General features: G+C 35.6%; 1 non-coding gene across 1 annotated transcript; it reads right to left on the reverse strand.

Moving 5' to 3' along the window:
- Nucleotides 1–852: 852 nt before the first annotated feature.
- Nucleotides 853–957, reverse strand: LOC145587019 (small nucleolar RNA R71). Its single transcript, XR_014101083.1, has one exon. It is a non-coding gene; the product is annotated as a small nucleolar RNA R71 (small nucleolar RNA).
- Between the last annotated feature and the right edge of the window lie 18,607 nt (nt 958–19,564).

Below are 19,564 nucleotides of genomic sequence, written 5' to 3' on the forward strand. Positions count from 1 at the left end.
TAGTTACCAACCACAACCATTTATATTTTTCGAATTAGCTTGACATAGGCTATAGCATCGTTCCTACTCATTCCTTTGGGTTCGACCCTTGACTTACCATATACTTGTATTACGTTGGTTGAGTGTTTACAAATTAGGTTTGGCTCTAGGGAGAGGTAGATAACGACCAACATTTTCCTTTTGTCAAAATGGCGCCGTTGCCGGGGAATGATATTGGTGCTTTGTTATAGTTGTTGAGTCTATGTCACCTTTAATTGAAAATACAAAAAGATTTTCTTTTATGCTACACTTGTAGCCGTGCTACTAACCATTTCTTTTGAGATTTTATGCATAGAGCACGTGGTCATTCACTAGTGCCATTTGATCCAGAAATTGAGAGAAATATTGCAAGGTTGAGGGGTGCTAGACGAACTTTCAGCCCTAGCATTTCAAGTGAAGAAGAACCACAACAAGAGGAACAAGCAAGAATGGGAGAAAATCCAAGGGTGGCGTTGAAAGAATTGGGGATTCCTGGTGCATATAGATTTGAGAGTGGGATTGCTCCACCTACAACACCGACAAATGACTTTGAAATAAGACCGGCAATGAGCACTTTGATAGAGAGGCGGCAATTTAGTGGGGCCAAGCATGAAAGCCCGCTAAATCATCTCAAGGAGTTTGAAAAGTATTGCAATATTATCAGGGTGAATGGAATTTCCCAAGAATTCATCCGCCTCAAGCTTTTTCCCTTTTCGCTCATAGGGCGTGCCTTGGAATGGCTAGACAAGGAAGTCAAGCCAAATTCTTTAAGGACATGGGATCAAGTGATCAAGGAGTTTCTATCCCGTTTCTATCCATAAAAGAAAACGGCGGAGGCTAGAGCTTTAATTCAAGGTTTCAAGCAAAAGCCTTGTGAGAGTCTCTATGAAGCATGGGAGAGATACAAAGAGTACCAAGAGAATGTCCTCACCACGGAATTCCTACTTACCAAATTATTCAAATCTTCTAGGGGAGCCTTAGCCCTCAAGGAAAATCATGTTTAGATGGTGGATCTGAAGGTCCTATCATGAACAAAACGGAAGAGGAAGTGGTGGACATAATTGAAGATGTTGTGAGGTATTATAGAAATTGGCAAGATGGAGAAAGAGAGTCAAATAGCAAGAGTAGCTCTTCGGTGTACTCGATTGATCATCTAAATGCAATCAAAAATCTATCCTCACTAATGACAATCTTGGGGAAGGAGATGTCCTCTATCAAGACAAAGTTGGAAAGTGCCACCTACCAAGTTTAAAGTCTTCCCTCCCAATCTAAGGGGAGAGGTATGTCTTCTAATTCTTAACCCCCTCCCTCTTCTAATAACATGCCTAGTGGATGCTTGTTTTGTGATGATTGTGGGTCGTATGATCATGATGTTTCTAGTTGCCCTCATGCATGTATGGATGTTTGCGATGATCAAGATGGAAATGTGAATGAGCATGTGAACTATGTGTCAAATAATCATGGTCCTTGGTTTGAGAATCAAAGAGGTCAATGGAATAGGAATTACAACAATCATGGAAATTTTGACAACTACAACCAAGGTGGTGGTAATAGGAACCATGGGAACCAAAATTCCCGAGGTAACTATAACAACTAAGGTTATAGTAGTCAGAATCATAACCAAAATTATGGTAATCATAACGAAGGTTATGGTAACCATAATCAAGGTAGAGGTAATTAGAACAATCAAAATAGGGGAAATTTTTAAAATAATTCTCAAAGGGGTCCCCCACCCGAATTTGCTCTAAAAGCCCAAAATGCTAATTCTTATGTTCAATCCTCTTCTTCTTCTCATAGAACCAATTTGGAAGAAATCGTTGAGAATCAAATCAAGTTGTTGAACACCTACATGGTGGTTAATGATAAGAAATTCAATTAAGTGATGACTCATAACAAGATGTTAGAGACCCAAATCACTCAACTAGCCAATACCTTGAAAGAGAATTCTAGCCCTTCTTCTCTATCCTCTCAAGGTCTTGACCCCAAGAGACCGGTCTATTCTATCATCACTAGAAGTGGCAAAGTGCTAGAGGAGAGAGTTTCTAATAGGAGTCAAGAGAAGGAGAAGATGAGTGATTCAAGTGAGGAAAAAGAGAGCAATGTGTTAAAGAAGGTGAGTAAGGAAACCAAAGAGGAAAAGAAGAGTGATGAAAAAGTGAAAGAGGAGGTGATCAAGCCCAAACTTCCATATCCCCAAAAGTTTTTGAAAAACAAGCTTGATGAATAATTTGGGAGATTTCTTGACATGCTTAGGGAAGTTCATCTTTCAATCCCTTTTACCGAAGCCATGACCCTAATGCCTAGATACTCTAAGTTCCTTAAGGAACTCTTGAGTGGCAAGAGAGAGTGTAATGAGATAGATTCGGTGGAGGTTGGGGAGTGATGTAGTGCTTTGATTCATAATGACTTACCAAAGAAAATGAAAGATCCGGATAATTTCTCCATTCCTTGCAAAATCAATGGAAAGTTGTTCCAAAATGCTCTTTGTGATCTTGGTGCTAGTGTGAGTATCATGCCTTATTCTGTCTTTAGGAAGCTTAAGCTAGGCGAGCTTCTTCCAACTAACATGACTTTGCAATTGGCCAATCGATCTATTAAGTTTCCAAAGGGAAGAGTTGAAGATGTTCCCCTCAAGATAGGAGAGTTCACCATTCCGGTTGATTTTATTGTGCTAGAGATAGCGGAAGATGATAACATACCTATCATTCTTGGGACACCTTTCTTAGCTACTTCGGGAGCTTTGATAGATGTGAAAGGAGGTCTTATTACTTTGAGAGTTGGTAACGATAAGGCTAGTTTTGAGCTTAAGCCGATGCATGAATCTTTGTCTCTTGTGAATGGAATTTATGTGTGTAAATTCCCCTCAACCAAATGATAATGTTTGTATGATTGTTTCTTCTACTAATAAAGTTCTTGAGGTTTTTGATGATGTTCCTTTGAGTGTTGAATGCAAGAAGGTTAGTGAAGAGAACAAGGTGCCTTTGAAGCTTAAGGATGAGGAAGTGATTGATATTGCTCCGTGGTTTGAGCTCTACCCTCAAGAAGACGAAGTTGACTCCAAATGTGTTGATGGTGAGAAGCTGTCCAATAAAAGGAGTAAGAAGACAAAGAAGAAAAATAAAGCTTTTAGAAAGAAGAAGATGAAGTTGAAGCAACATAAGCTTGTTTCGGAAGATTCATCAAGTGAGAGTTCATCAAGCAACGATGTGAAGTTGCTAAGAATTGAGGAAGATTTTGTCCCCTCTACCACTTTGAATAAGGTGATTTTCTTTGACCCTCCATGATTTGGAGGAAGGGTCGAGCTAATGACGTTAAACAAGCGCTTCCTAGGAGGCAACCCAGTTTTCTAACCCTTTTCTTTTGATTTTTCATTTTTCTATATCTTTTATTTTTGAGAACTTATCTTACTCTTCTTTGTTATCTTGATTTTAGGTGCGCACGCACCTCCCCGCTGTGCGCACGCACCAGCCGCAGCAGCTAACCCCCCATTTCGTGCCCTTTCTCCCTTATTATTCACCCCCTTATTTCACTCCATTATTTCTCCCTAACTCCCCTTCATTCTTCTACTCTTTCATTGCCTTCAAACCCCCTAAATCTCTTTGAAAACTCAAGCACATTCATCCTTTTTATTTTCAATTCATCACAAATTACATTAACCTCATTGCAAATCTTTCAAGAAAAAAAAAAGCTGAAATTTTCAATTTTATTTTCGAAAATTTGGGGCTAAAATTCGACTTTTTGAGGGTTTGTTTTGGTGCTTAAATCTTACCTTTGGGTGTTCTAATTCTTCTATATTCATCAATTGTGCAATTTGCAAGTAATTCAAAGCTTCATTGAGGTATAATTTCTCACTTTCTAGTCGTCTTCTTCCTCATTTTTGAAGCTTGGAATCCTTGTTTTTGCTTTCATGGTAGAACTCCATTGTTGGTTCTTTTAACTTGTAATTTGTGTTGAATGATGTTATTGGATGTTAAATTGAAGCTTTGTCATGATGAATTTGTATACCTTGCTTGAATCCTTGATTCAACATTGTTGGTCATTTTCTCTCTCATGGGTATTCTATATGATAGTTTCATTTCTTTGATGATTTAATGTTTTGAGATTAATTTGCTCATAATGATTCATGATTTGGTCTCTTGTGTCCAATTTGGCCTTTAACTCATGAATAGTTGCTTCAAGCTTATGTCTCAATATTCATTGCATTGTTCATGTGTGACCATTTCTTGTTTCATTTTTTATTGAATATTGAGAAAAAAAAAAGGGTGTAAAGAAGAGTAAAAAATAAATAATTAAAAACCAAAAAGAATTTTGTAAATATGAATAAAATGTTTTTGAGGCATTGCTTTTCTTTCTTAAACTTTTGCTTTTGCTTTGGACTTAGTACCACTTTAGCTTGCACATTGGCTATTATTCTTCCTAAATAGAATGGTTTGCACGGTTTGAGAGTATCTTTGGTTGATTCTAGGATAGAGTATGCTAAGGTAGTCGTTTAGAACTATTGGGACCTTGACGCTGGATTCTTTTGTTTTTGAAAACTCGCAATCGTTCCCCTTTGGTGAATTTGAAGCTTTTAGTGAGTTTTTGCCACATCCTTGTGAGGTTTCATTGTTTTTCACGCCTTCTACAATTACTTGCATGAGCGGCATGAATCCTTGACTATTGCGGATCTAACCTTGAATTTTTACTCATAATTCTCAAACACGAGACCGAACTATCTAGGGAGGACAAAGGCATCTTTTCGGGGTGGTAATTCTTCTTTTTTAGGTTAATTTTCTTTGTTTTTAGTTCTTGGGTACACATTTGCCTACTTGCTAACCATTTGAGCCTTTTTCCCTTCTTTTCCAGCCACACCTTTAGAACTTTGGGCCTTTTGTTTCTTTTTATTCCATTTTTTGTTTTTGTGAAGCAAATGATCTTGTTCTTGGAGATTGTGGTATATGAGTTTGGATTTTGGTTTTTATTTGTAAGCAAGCTTGTGTTTTGTATATCTAGTGAATAATGGCAATTGAATACATGAAAGCAAAAGCCGGCCATAGTTAGAAGAGGCAAGGACATTGAATATAGTGTAATGAAAATTTGAATCAATGACAAAAAGCAAAGCAAATTCAAAAAGCTTTGGCAAAAATTGAAAAAAAAAAGAGTAAAAAATGAAAAAGTTCAAAAACATTTTGATGTAAACGTTTCTCCCTATTTTAAGCATTGAGGACAATGCTTCGTTCAAGCTTGGGGGGAAGCATCTTACGCTTTTTGTATATATGATTGTGGTTATAGCTTTGAATAAGCTTGGGGGTGTTAGTTTGTTTTTGTTTGGTGATCTCTTTGTTTTGGTGTTAAGATTTGGCCAATCTTTGCTTCACAACTTAGGTGTACCACCAAATTCTAAATTTTAAGCCTACCCTCAACCTTTTGCCTTTACGATACAACCTTTGGAAAAGCCCTTTTGATCTAGTGGTTGAGTCATATACCGAGGGAGGGCATTATGAGTTAAAGCCTAAGGAGAGGGGATGCAAGGTTAAGATGTCGAGAAAACCTCAAATGTATTGCTTTTTTGAAGCCTATTGAGACGCTTGCTAATAGAATATTTGAAGCCAATTGGGAAAATGTACTAAAATTGTATGAAGGTGAATTGCGTTTTAGTAGTTCTCTATACTTAGCATGTCCTATGTTTCAATCAACCCTCGATATCTTAGAACGTGCTCACTATTGTTGTTTTAGAAAGTTTGATATCCTCTCGTGTTTTGATCATGTGCAAAAGTTCATTGTATAAGCTCTCCTTTTCTATTCAAGGTTTAAATTTTCTCTTTTCCCCTTTTATGTTTTGCCTCCTTTTAATAAAGAGTTATGGGTTAACCTCTTAGGAAACCCTAAAGAGAGCATTACTCGTCCTCTAAGGCGACCTAGGGGTTTAAATGGCTTGTCTTTAGTTGCTAAAATTGACCGTGATTCCTACGAAAGTGAGTTAGTGTATATTCCCATCTTCTCTAGTTTTCTTGTTTCTTTCCTTGCTTGAATAGTGTCATCATTTTCCCTTGGGTTTGATTTTGTTTTGCTCGAGGACGAGCAAAACCATAGCTTGGGGGAATTTGATGAGCTCATTTATGGCGCTCAAAAGAATAAGATTTAGGTTCATTTTCATTATTTTCTTTCATCATTTTCATATAATTTTCTTAGCTTTATTTGATTTTCCATTTTTATAATTCACTATTGTTCTCGATTAGTTTTTACGAGTTTTTCGTATTTTTAGTTGATAATTCATAGTTTTAGTTTTAGTTTTATTTTGTTATGCTTTCTCTCTTTGTTTTATTTGTGTTTTGTAGGTGAATAATCAAGTCAATTTGCTCATTTTGGGACTGCCTTTCTCGCGGGCATCATCTCGAGTGCACTGATGATGGGGATGCTCGGGAGTGCAGAGTTTGATCAAACAAAGCGAAGGAGCCAAGGCCTCGTGAACCACACGGGGGTGCGTGCGCGCAGACCCAGCTGTGCGCGCGCGCGGCTGGTGGGTGCGTGTGCACGGCCCTGTGCAGCTCCCTTCGCTCAATTTTTTTTCTATTTGTAGCTTTTGACTTTTTTTTAGGACAACTTAACTTTTGTACTTTAGATATAATTTTCCAAAAATAGTAGAGAGAGAAAGTAGAGAGAGAAGCTTAGGATATACTTGTTTTGTACTTGAATTTGATCTTAGATTTCAATTGGATCTTGAAATTCCTTCTTCAATTCAATCAAAGTTTGTAAGATTTCTTTCCTTTGATTTACTTTTAATGCAATGCTTTCTAGTTTCTTGAATTCTGATTGAGATTACATTCCTTGCTCTAGAATTTGTTGATTGATTGATTTTGTTTTGTTCCTTAATTTCACCATGATTGAGTAGATGATTTTTGCTAGTTGATGATACTAAATTGATTAGATTGTTGCAATTAAATTGGTTGACATGGTTGTGCATGTGATTAATTAAACTAGGAGTGATCAACCTATAAGATTAATCTAGATTGCATTGCAAATTTTAATGACATGAACCCTTGATTTGAGAATTGCTTTAATTGATTGAATTTGATTGTGATTTTCCTTGTTAGCCATTCATAGTGAACCTTATCTTGGCTTATAGGAGATAGCTTTTGGATTCCTTTGATTGCAACTATTGTTTGTCCGTTGTGATGTTGAATCGATTGGTGATCTATAAATTAGCATAATCATTGAGCTTGCATGTGGAACCTATATCCCTAGTGTTTAGCATATTGAATTCGTCGATTTGTCTAGCTTCTTGACACTTTAGTTACCAACCACAACCATTTATATTCTTTGAATTAGCTTGACATAGGCTATGGAATCGTTCCTACTCATTCCTTTGGGTTTGACCCTTGACTTACCATATACTTGTATTAGGTTGGTCGAGTGTTTACAAATTAGGTTTGGCTCTAGGGAGAGGTAGATAACGACCTACATTTTCTTCTTGTTAGTCTCTTGCAGGATTAAAGGGAATTTATTCTTGAAATCACGCTTAATAAGATAATTAATAATTTTATTTAGGCTAATATGATTTTAATTCAAGTGATAGCCAATAATAGATTTGTTTGTGCATTAATACCAACCAACATAGATTAAACAGGTTTAGGGTTAATATATTGATTGTATGTTAGTCAGAAAGCGCACATAAATATGAGAAGAATAAAGTAGAAACCTATTTTAGGGCAGGTTGAATCTCTTTTAGGTTGGATTTGTACCTTCATCCCTGAATATCTAGTCATGGTTCAACACCACTATGGAGTTAGTGACGTAGGGAAAAGTATGTAGTTATCTAATATTCCCTAGAGCCAAACAAATTTATAATCACTTAACAAACCTAAATACAAGAGGTAAGTCAAGGGTCGAACCACTAGGAACGGTTATGTTTAAGTATTTCCAATCTATGCCTAAGCTAGGTCGAAGTCAAGGGTAAAGAGGTAACACTAAACAACTATTAAACAAGTAAACAAACAAATGAAACACTAGGGAATGGGGATCAACAAGTAATCATGACAATTGCAACAACTAGGGAAGAACATGCAAATTAATGGTTGTGAAGACTAATGATAAGAGCTATCAATTAGAATCAAAGAGCTATCTCCTATAAGTCAAGCTAGGGTTCACTATGAATGACTAACAAGGAAAATCACAATCCAAACCAATCAATAATTGTAATTCCTAAATCAATTGGTCTTGTCATTAGCAATTGCAATGCAATCTAGCATAATTCTCAAGGCCTAATCGAATTACACACATGCAAACCTTCATTAATCACTTTAATCTCAACAATCAATCAACGTAATTTCCAAATTAATCACAATCAATCAATTACACAAGTTTCACCCAATTCCTAGCCAAACAACTACTCAAGAATCATCATCTATCAACAAACAACTACAGAAATCAAGAATCAACAAAATATCAAGAACAATTACACTACTCAAGAATCAAACATCAAAATCAAATCAAACAAACATGAAATTAAAAAATCAATAAAATGAGACAGAGTTAGAAATCCTCATTGATTGATTATGGAGATATTCAATACAATTGTTACCTTGAATCTTCAATCTCTCAAATCCTCAATGAAATTCCTCACTTTCTCTCTCTAAATCTACTCCTAAACTAACCCTAAACTAGAGAGAGAAGCTCTTAACCTAAGCTAAAATATAAGATCTAAAATTAAATTCTAATTCTCCTAAAATTGTTCTCCTATTTTATCCCAAAAATGATTATTTATATTTACAAGGTTAAAAGGGAAAATAAAAGAAAAGGAAAAGAAAAGTAAAAGAAAAATAATAATAATAATAATAATAATAGGAAACTAAAAGAAATTAAAAGAAAATAAAATAAAAGAAAAACAAAACAAAAATAAAAGGAAATGGAAAACGAAGTCAGTGGACTTCGATCTCATGCTGCACTTGTAAATGGGATTTTATCCCCTGCTTTGCACATCACCAAACACACACAATCACAATTGTTCGATCATCAATCTTCTTATTTCGCTGCTCTTAATTGGGAAATTATCCCATGCTTCTCATGCACCAGTCACGCACCATCACAACCATTTGATCATCAAATCAATCAAGATCAACGACCCAAATCATAGCCAGCTGTGCGCACGCATCAATGGGTCTTCGAGCGCGCACTTGGAGTTCGAATGGGCTGTTAGGTGCGGTTGTTGCGGTGGAGAAAGGTGGTGCTGGGCTGCTCTAGTTAATTGCTGAAATTGGTTGCTTGTATGGTGGCGAAATTGTTGTAGGATAAGGTGGTTATTGCGGCTGGGGTTGTTGGGAGTTGGTGGTGTGAGGCGTGGCTGCTGCCTTGTGGGAGTTGGTGGTTGTAGCTTGTTGAGTTGTAGCGTGTTGAGTTGGTGAATAGGGGGAGCAGGGGAGTTGCGGTTGGAGATGTGTGGGCTGCCAGAGGTGCGTGATGTGGTGGAAGGTTTGGTGATTATTGCGGGAGCAGGGGAAGTAGCTTGCTGAGTGGTGAGGTTGTGCGTGAGAAGATGCGGTGGACTCGTTTGCGCTCTCGACTGTCAACCTCATGTGATGCCCATGAGCAAGGCAGCCCCTAAATGTGCAAATTGACTTGTTCAACACCAAAAACGATAAGAGCGAACTAGCAAATGGGACTTGAAATACACATCTTGACCCCAAACAAACACCTACACAAAACACCAATTAAGAGGAGAAAACAAAATAAAATAAAACTAACTAAAACTACGAATTAAGAACTAAAAATATGAAAAACTCGTAAAAGCTAATCGAAACCAAAATGAGTTATTGAAACGGAAAATAAAAGAAAACTAAGAAAATTATATGAAAATAATGAAAGAAAATATAGAAAAAGAACCTAAATCTTATTCTGTTAGCGATCTTCGTGAGGGGGTGTAACCTTCACCCTGTGAACGGTTTACTAGTTCCTGAAACTTGTTGGTGACTCTTTTTCTCTAGCTTCCTTCCCTTTAGACGCCACCATGCTTAAGTGTATGATCACAGTGGGTCTCAAGTGTGGGATGCTTGAAATATTCCCTACAAATGACGATTTCGAAATCGTCCAATCAAAACACCCAACTCCAGGGTGCTATGATGGGCAAGCATTTAACTTGCTTTTTGGACTAGAGTAAAACCATATTGCTATAATAGCTAATGAAAATGCCTTCAGGATGAAGCTTTCGACCCAACCTCGTTGATCATCTCTTCCAACGAAACTTTTGAGCATGGATGGAAGAAGACTTTCAAGTGGATTAACCATAGAGGTGACAAGCCAGAGATCATCACAGATGAAGGAGAATGGTCGAAGAATCCGACGATAAGTCTAGCTTTGGGTTTAAGGAAGCTGAAAATTTAGGTCTTATGGCCATTACTGAGTCTTTATTTTCTAGTTCTAAGGATGAGAATCCCAAAAAAGACTCTCCTCTTGATTTACTTTCTTTTGATTTCAATAATATGAGCTCTATTTCCGAGTATATGCCTTCTCTTGAATCTTTTGAATGCTATAATAATCAATCTAATGAAGATGATAACATTAATAAACTGGTTGAATTAATGAATGAACGAGAATAAAAGAATCTTGTAATTGAAGAAACTGAAACAGTCAGTATAAGAACTAATGAAAATAAGAAAGAGGTCAAAATTGGCTTAACATTAAATCCGGAAGATCGATCGACCCTCATATCGATGCTTAACACTAGAAAATCAATTTTTAGTAACGATAAAAGTCGTTGCAAAAAATTTCTTTGGCAACAACATTGTATATTTGGCAACGACTTTGCATTGTTATGACAAATGTTGTTACTAAAGGTATTTGCAAGGACTTTTTTTCGTTGTCAAAAATGTCTTTTTGGCAACAACTTTTATGTTGCAGAAAATGGGTTGTTGCTATACCCCCACTATTATTGCAACAACAAAGATTGTTGCGAAATCGATGGTTTTTGGCTACAAATTTATTTGTTGTCAAAAATGTTTTATCACAACAACCATATTGTTGTCCAAAATATTGGAAGCTGACTCTCATTATTTACAACAATAAAAATTGTTACAAATAACACTAATTTAGTAAAGAATCTACTATTTTGTTTTTTGTTTTTTAGTGCTTATTCATAGATACTTGCAACAAAAGTGATATTATTTTAAATCACACAAGTTTAGATGAATAGAAATAGCAAAAATAATTGGAATATATAAATTTATTATATAGAATCATACATACGTACATAATTATGAATATACCAATGTATACACTGAAACTGCTATAACATAGTCCAAAATATAAGAAAATAAATATTTATCTACAACACAGAATCCTTTTTGCTAGATTTTTCATCCAGGATCATTTTCATCATTACATTCAAACCTGAAAAGAAAAAAATTAATGTGAAAAAATATAAAAATAAAAACAATAAAGAAACTATATATATCCTTAAGATCGAATTACAAAATAAAGACTTAGAAATTCATTGATAATGTACGATTAATGGAAGTCATAACACAAATAGGAACCTACTAAAAAAGTTCACTCGTATTATATAGAACATATAAAAATATTAATGTACTTCATATGTTGCTTTGATAATAAAAACGTTGATGTAAGCTATAGGTGATAAAGATTAACAATAATTGCATCAAAAGTAAAAGTACAAAAAAGTATATTAGAAAACCTATCTATAAATAACATATGCTATCATAGTATCATCAATTGATGGTAGTCAAAAATAGTTGTGCACCTGAAAGTATTAAGCCAAATGAAATATAAGAGAAAGTTAAAATCCTAAAATAGTTTAGTAATACTTAGGTGAATAATTTCACCATCCACAATGTAGATAAAAAAAACAGAGTAATAAAAAGGTAATGCATGCCAACTAATAGAAATGAATCAAAAGGAGTTACATGTCGACTGCATTGTATACAACAACAGGTAGCCTATTAATGCACTTATAACAACCATAATAGCCTTTAAGAACTACTAGGACAACATAGTAGTTTAAAATGAAAATCACAGAAATTTCTTCATATCTATTGTCATTAACTCAATTGGCGAGATGGCAAAAAAGATTAGACACAGATCCTTATTTTATATCCAACAAACTAGAGACACGATTTAATCAACATACTAAATATAGTTTAGAATATAAATTTGAATAAGTGTACTTATGATCTCAATACCTTATTTTTGCTCAAATAAGTTCACTTATACGATAATGGGTGTGTATAACCCTTAACTCAAAATATCTACCTGGAATGTCGATCTAATTTATCTTGGCTTGCACATATAAAAGGATCGATGCATAACTAATGTTATTTCCAATATACAAAAATATATCATACAACTTGATTGTTTAAGAGTAAGTTATAAACTCAAAATTTACTCAAATTTTAATAGCAAAAATAAAAACAACCAGTAGGATATGAAATCAATACACTTAAGGAAATCTCTAGCTTGTAAGAATTAACTAACACTTATATATTTGAGTATTCATACCTTAACTTCATCATATCTACTCATGTGGTGTCTTTCCCACTATAAAGGCCTGTTCATATAGCAATAATGCAAAAAATTAGATGATAAATGTATAACTCATTTTCGTGCCAAAGATACTGTTTTCATATCTCAATTGAAATGTTTAACTAGAGAATGATGGAATAACGATGAAGAAAAGCCCAAATCATTGCTAACAAATTTCAAATGCCACCAAAGTTCCTTGATTGCGTAAACTACATTAACAAGCATAATACACAGCTAATAACAACAAAATTGAACATGCAACTACTATTCTATGCCAAAAAAAAAAAAAAAAATAAAATAAAATAAAAACATCAAATACTCATCATTTACACCCACACTAATTGTAGATCTAACAAATTTAGTTCAAGTACCAGTAAATTAGAGATGACCATAAATTAGGAGTAAAAATTAGAAGCCATACCTTTTGAAAAATCTTTAAGATTTTATCAGTTATTGAAGGTCCTAGTAGAAGATATTTAAATGAATTACTTAAGAGAGCAAAATATTCGAATTATAATGAATGAAATTCATGGAAAGAATTAAAAAAAAAACCTTAATTTTATGTCTAATTCAAATGATAAACCCTAATTTCACCATACCACATATTCGACGAACATACCTAATATTCTCTCAATTAACTAATATAAGCAGGAAAAACATAAGGAAAACAACTTATGCTCAACATTTCGAAATAATCCACTGTACCCATAAGCAACAAAGATTGAACCGTCAATCTAAATTTTCATAGATTAGGGGAAAAAAATCATGAGATACATTAACTTTAAACCAACGAGAGTTCGAATCAAAAATGTAATGTTGCTACCTTGAATATCAAGAACTTTGGATCTTCGGCTACCCACCATGGTTGGCCGCAAAAATGGAGTTTTTTTGTGGGTAAGGGGTGTTTGAGAAAAGTAGATCTAAATATGCTCTAAAAACTTCATATTGAACTTCATATGGTATCCTATACTGCGCTTAGTTTATTTTTTTTTATTATAAAATTATCTTCCACAACAACACATATCGTTGTCAATAATTAAAATTTTAACGCAACAACTATGTTTCGTAGCGATAAATTATCTTTATATACCACAACAAAACAGTTGTTGCTAAAAAAGACTCTATTTTCGCAAACCCGCCTCTTGAAAATTGTAGAGGGAAAATGAATATAGCAACATATTTTAGTAACGACCAACTAATTATTGTTGGTAAATAACATTTTCTAGCAACAACATTTCTTTTTGTTGCAAAAACTTGTTGCCAAAAATCAATTTTCTTATAGTGTAAAGAATTTGAAGACATGTTCGCTTGGTCATACAAGGACATGCCTGGAATAGATAGGGAAATCGCGGAACAAACCATTCCCTTTAACCCTACCTCTAAACCAGTAAAACAAAAACTTCGACGAATGAAACCCGATGTCTCTTTGAAAATAAAATAAGAGGTACAAAAACAATTTGACGCTGGCTTCATTCGCGTATGTAATTACCCAGAATGGGTAGCAAACATCGTCCTAGTCCCTAAAAAGGATGGATGAGTTCGCATGTGTGTCGACTTTAGGGACCTCAACAAGACTAGCCCTAAAGACGATTTCCCTCTACCTCATTTTGACATATTGGTAGATAACACGGCTCAACATGTGATGTTATCCTTTATGGATGAATACGTAGGTTACAACCAAATTTTAGTGGCAAAAGAAGAAGAAAAGACATGCTTTATTACCCCTTGGGGTACGTATTCCTATACAGTCATGCCATTTGGTCTAAATAATGCAGGCGCTATGTACCAAAGAACGGCTATGACTCTCTTACATGATATGATACATAAAGAAATAGAAGTATATGTGGATCATGATCGTGAAGTCTGAAGATAGAATAGGACACATAAAAGCTTTATGCAAATTCTTCACTCGCATAAAAGAATATAAAATGCGATTGTATCCACAAAAATGCGCCTTTAGAGTGACTTCTGGCAAGTTACTCGGATACGTAGTAAGCACACGTGGTATTGAGATCAATCCTTCCAAAATAAAGGCAATTGTTGATATGCCTCCCCCTCGAACAGAATAAGAAATTAGGGGGTTCCTTGGCAAAGTACAGTACATTAGTCGATTCATCAATAAGTTGACAATGACTTGTGAGCCAATATTCAAAAAACTGAAAAAAAAAAGAAAAACATGAATGGGACGATCAATGCCAAGAGGCCTTTTAGAAAGTCAAGGACTATCTCAAAATTCCACCTATTTTAGCACCACCAATACCCAAACTACCTCTTAGCCTATACATTACCGTTACAGATACATCCACAGGAGCCATGTTAGCACAAGAGGTAGAAAAAGTAGAGCGTGCAATATACTATATGAGTAAAAAATTCATCCAATATGAAACAAAGTATAGAACCTTGATATAAACAAGTTTAGCATTAGTGTGGGCGACAAAAAAATTACAACATTAGATGTTATCCCACACCACTCATGTAATTTCACAACATAATCCGATAAAGTATTTGTTTGAACAACCACCCATACAAGGAAGAATATCCAAATGGTTGGTAATGTTGGCCGAATTCAAACTAAAATATATTCCTGATAAATCAATAAAAGGAAAAGTAATATCCGATCTTCTTTCTCAACATCCTATTTAAACAAGTCATGCAGAAACTACTAACCTTCCGGATGAAGAGATTCTCATGACACAAGATGATAAATGGGTGATGTACTTCGACGGTGCGTCCAATCAAAAAGGATGTGGTGTAGGAGTGTTACTCATAAGTCACAGGGAGCACATACTCCAATCTCTGCCAAACTAGACTTTGAGGCTACTAATAATGCCGCGGAATGTGAAGCGTGCATTATTGGATTTGAAGCAGCAGCTAGCATTGGTGTGTAAAAATTAGAGGTATATGGAGAATCAAGTTTGATAATAAAATCATATACTTAAAAAAAGGAAAATTAAAAACTCCACACTGATATTATACCAAGCACACCTAGAGCAACTCATCGAGCATTTTGATTATATTGACTTTAAATATCTCCCAAGGGATGAGAATCAATTTGCTGATGCACTAGCAAAATTAGCCTCAATGATCAATATTCTAGATCACTTACATATGATGCCATTATGCGTTGATTGAAGAAATAAACCAGCTTATTGCAACTTAAATGAGGAAATAAATGACATCGAAGGAGAAAATCCTTTTTATGATCATATCGTCTAATACATTACTCATGGCACATATCCTGCAAATACTTCATCAAAAGACCAACGAGCTTTGAGAATGCTCGCAGCCCAATATGGTTTAGTAAATGGTCAATTATGCAAAAAGGGACCCAATGGTTAAAGCTTATTGTGTATAGACCAACCCAAATCCACACGCCTTATGGAGGATACTCACAAAGGCGTTTGTGGACCTCACATGAATGGAAAAATGCTTGCTAAAATAATCTCACGACAAGGTTACTTTTGGTCCACAATGGACATGATCACCTACAATATGTCAAAAAATGTCCAGAGTGCTAAATGTTTGCTAATTCACAGCACCTCCCACCATCCGAACTATATAACCTCACTTCCCCTTGGCCCTTTTCAACTTGGGGAATTGACATAATTGGTAAAGTGTCTCTAACTGAAGCAAGAGGACACGAGTACGTACTAGTATCCATCGATTACTTTACTAAGTGCGTCGAGGCCGCTTCTTACGTTAACATCACTTCTAAACATGTCGCAAAGTTTCTCGAAGGAAGCATATTTTTTAGATATGGAGTTTCACATGAACTAATTAGTGACCAGGTATCTTAATTCAAAGTGGAAGTTAAGACCCTCTTAGCTCGTTATAAAGTAAACATCATCATTTATCTCCATATAGACCCCAAATGAATTGAGCAGTAGAATCGGCGAATAAAAATATAACAGTCATCATTAAGAAAATGGCAGAAAATTATAAAGACTGGCCGAACAAACTATACTTTGCCCTATGGGGTTATAAAACATCCATACGAACATCAATAGGAGTAACTCCATACTCCTTTGTTTTCGGCATAGACGCAGTTCAACCAGTTTAATTAGAAATACCATCCCTACACATCGTGCTCATAATTAAGCTACCGGAAGCTGAATGGGTACAAGAAATGTATGAAGAACTTTTACTCCTTGATGAATGACGATTAAAAAGCTTTGCATCATGTACCAGTCTACCAACGACACATCGCGCGACACTTTATCAGAAGGGTAGACCCCGTAATATTAAAGAAGGTGACTTTGCTTTTAAAGATGTTAGGGGTCCACCAACCGATCCAAGAGGGAAATTTAAACCTAATTGAATAGGGCCATACCTTGTAATTGAAATTCTATCAGGAGGAGCCGTTCGATTAACGGATATTGGTGGCGATGAAATCCGTCAACTAATAAACATTGATCGACTTAAAAAGATTACATATAATAATCTGGATAATCTCGTTCATTCATAATTAACAATCATGTTTCTTAGCATTCAAATAAAGATTCTAAGTGTTATGCACTTTATCGAATCACACGGTAAAGCTCATAACACTTGGGGGGTAATCAAAAAATATATACCATTCAAAGTGTTCAGATATTTTTGAACTTTACGAAAAAACTCTTCACACTTGAGAGGCTAATAATGATTAAAAAAAATATTAACGCTCGTAGCACAGGTGTCGCGTGCAACTACATGAGTTGCGCGCGGATGTCACGTACAACAGAAAAAGTTGCGCGCGACAGGTACGCGCAACCTTAGACGTTACGCGCGCCACCTGATGACGAACTACGAACCCAGGATTTTACGCTTGAATAAATTCTGATTTTTACTAGCGATTAAATTAAGGGTGTTTCCAAGCATTATGTGTACTCGAAAAATAACAAAGTTTAACTTTGATTTAAATTATCAAATAAAGTTTGATTAATTTTTCATTTAATTTCTACAATTATAGATTAAAGAAGAAAAAAATAATTAATCAAACTCTATTCGCAAAGAACTACGTAAAGACCTGATTTCGTAATACGAATACATAGGCAATCTTTTTGATTCGGTCATATATAATAAAAAAAGAGCTCATTTTGTTCCAAACAAGATTCAAAAGACATCATAGAATTAGATAATAAGTAATTCAAAAGGAAAAAAAACACAGTAGTGATTACACTTTATTCAAATAAAATTAAACTACTAATATTGTGTAACACCCTAAGGTTTTACTATATCCTCAATCGTCACAGTCGAAGGAGGAGTAGTTTCCATTGCAGTGCTCTCAGCAACCTTAGAGCTCTCCTTCTGCCTTCTTTATTACCCAAACATTATTTTTCAATTTAGGTATAGGGGTCCTTTTAACTCTGTTTCCCTTGCTTTAGTGTTGGATAGATTCTTCTTACGGGGATTTGATGAAGGTTCTTTAATCTTTATTCCTTGTTGCGCGGGTTTTGGACCAACCTTCCTCCTAGGTTCTTTTGAACGAGTCTTAGGAGATGAGAAGTCTAATTTTCTTCTCACTTCTTTATTTTGACCACTAGGAGGAGTAGTTGTGGCCGATTGCATCGAAGGTTTGGGTGGATTGCGAGCCAAGGCTGGGCTTGACTTTGTTGATGAGCTTTGTTTAACTCTCCCTTATCCGCCGCGTTCATCCAAGCCTTGTAAGAGGAAGAGAGTACTATGCTTGCCGTAGGATTTTGCACCACCCACTTAGGAAGACTAAATCAATATTCCATCCAACATGGGATCCTTTCGGCCTTAGCAGTCACATCCTTGGGAGCATCACAATCCTATGGGGGAATAATTTGCTTCATTCCGTAATGTCTCATTACCTTGCAAGGAGAGATGTAATTAGTACTAGAAAGGCCTATAAGCCTAATGTAGGGACAGTTGAAACTATTCCCAATCATACTACTTATGTTCCACCAAGGAATCACAAAGCGTATGTTGGGAACCCCGTGATAGAAAAAAGACGTCCATTCTTCTTCATTCTTATGTTTGTAAAGAATGCGATGACCAGGAAACGTCCTCACTCCGTTAGCCTCAAGATTTTGTGGCTGATCAACAATCCGCAAGCGCTCCATGAGCCAAATCTAAAAAAAAAAAAAATATCTCACGGCATTACTACAGTAGGTGGTGCGCGCAAGAAAAAAGGTCGCGCGCCCCAGCAGCGCGCATTCTAGTAGATTACGCTGGTTAGTCTAGCGCAGTGCAACTTCCAGAGTTGCGCTGATTTACGACAAAAAAAAAACGTACGTGTAATAGGAGTAGACTCCCCGTGAAACTATTCTCATTTGGATCTCCACTATGATGGTTCAAGCAAAGTACGGTTTCCGCCAAAGCCAATGGAGCGGGTGAATGACATCTCCCTATTTGCTCCACTATGGACACCGTTGAATAATCCCCATGTTCAATTGACAACAAGACAAAAACACAAAACACGAATTAAAACATTGTTTAGTCAAAATGTCACGAGGAGCGACGAAATGTTCAATAAATTGAATTAAATTCACGCCTTCTTCTGTCCCAATTTTGGCCATATCATTGTCATTTAAGCCAAAGAATCGTTGAAACAAAGGTTTCGAATCTGACAAGGTAGGGGCATAGTATTTGCAGGGAAGCCTAGTAGAGCCTCAAACTCACCAGGTAATGGGACAATTTCATCCCCCTTAAAATGAAAAAGATGGTGGTTCGAATCACAATTATGAATTGCAGTATGGAGGAAATCAAAATTTATGTTGAGTTGCGTATAACTTAGTAGGGGGTCAAGGTGGTATATTTTAAATGCTAATTTATCCTAAGTAGAAAGGGAAGTAACCCATTGTTTCAAACGTTGCTCAAACGTTTTCACCATTGTTCAAACAAAAGAAAAGAGAAAAAGAACGAGTAAAAAAAGAGAGCAACAATTGTCTTTATGAATAATACTATCAACGAATGAATGTGAGATGATCAAAAGCCTACACGACACCACATTTAAATAGATCCAAACAGAATAATTTTTTGGCAATTTTCGCCCAAAGGAAAGTTTACCCGCAGGTGGCGCGCACAACTCAAG

The sequence above is a fragment of the Chenopodium album genome, chromosome 16 (assembly GCF_948465745.1).
Source record: "Chenopodium album chromosome 16, dcCheAlbu1.1, whole genome shotgun sequence".
In the NCBI taxonomy this organism is placed as follows: domain Eukaryota; kingdom Viridiplantae; phylum Streptophyta; class Magnoliopsida; order Caryophyllales; family Amaranthaceae; genus Chenopodium; species Chenopodium album.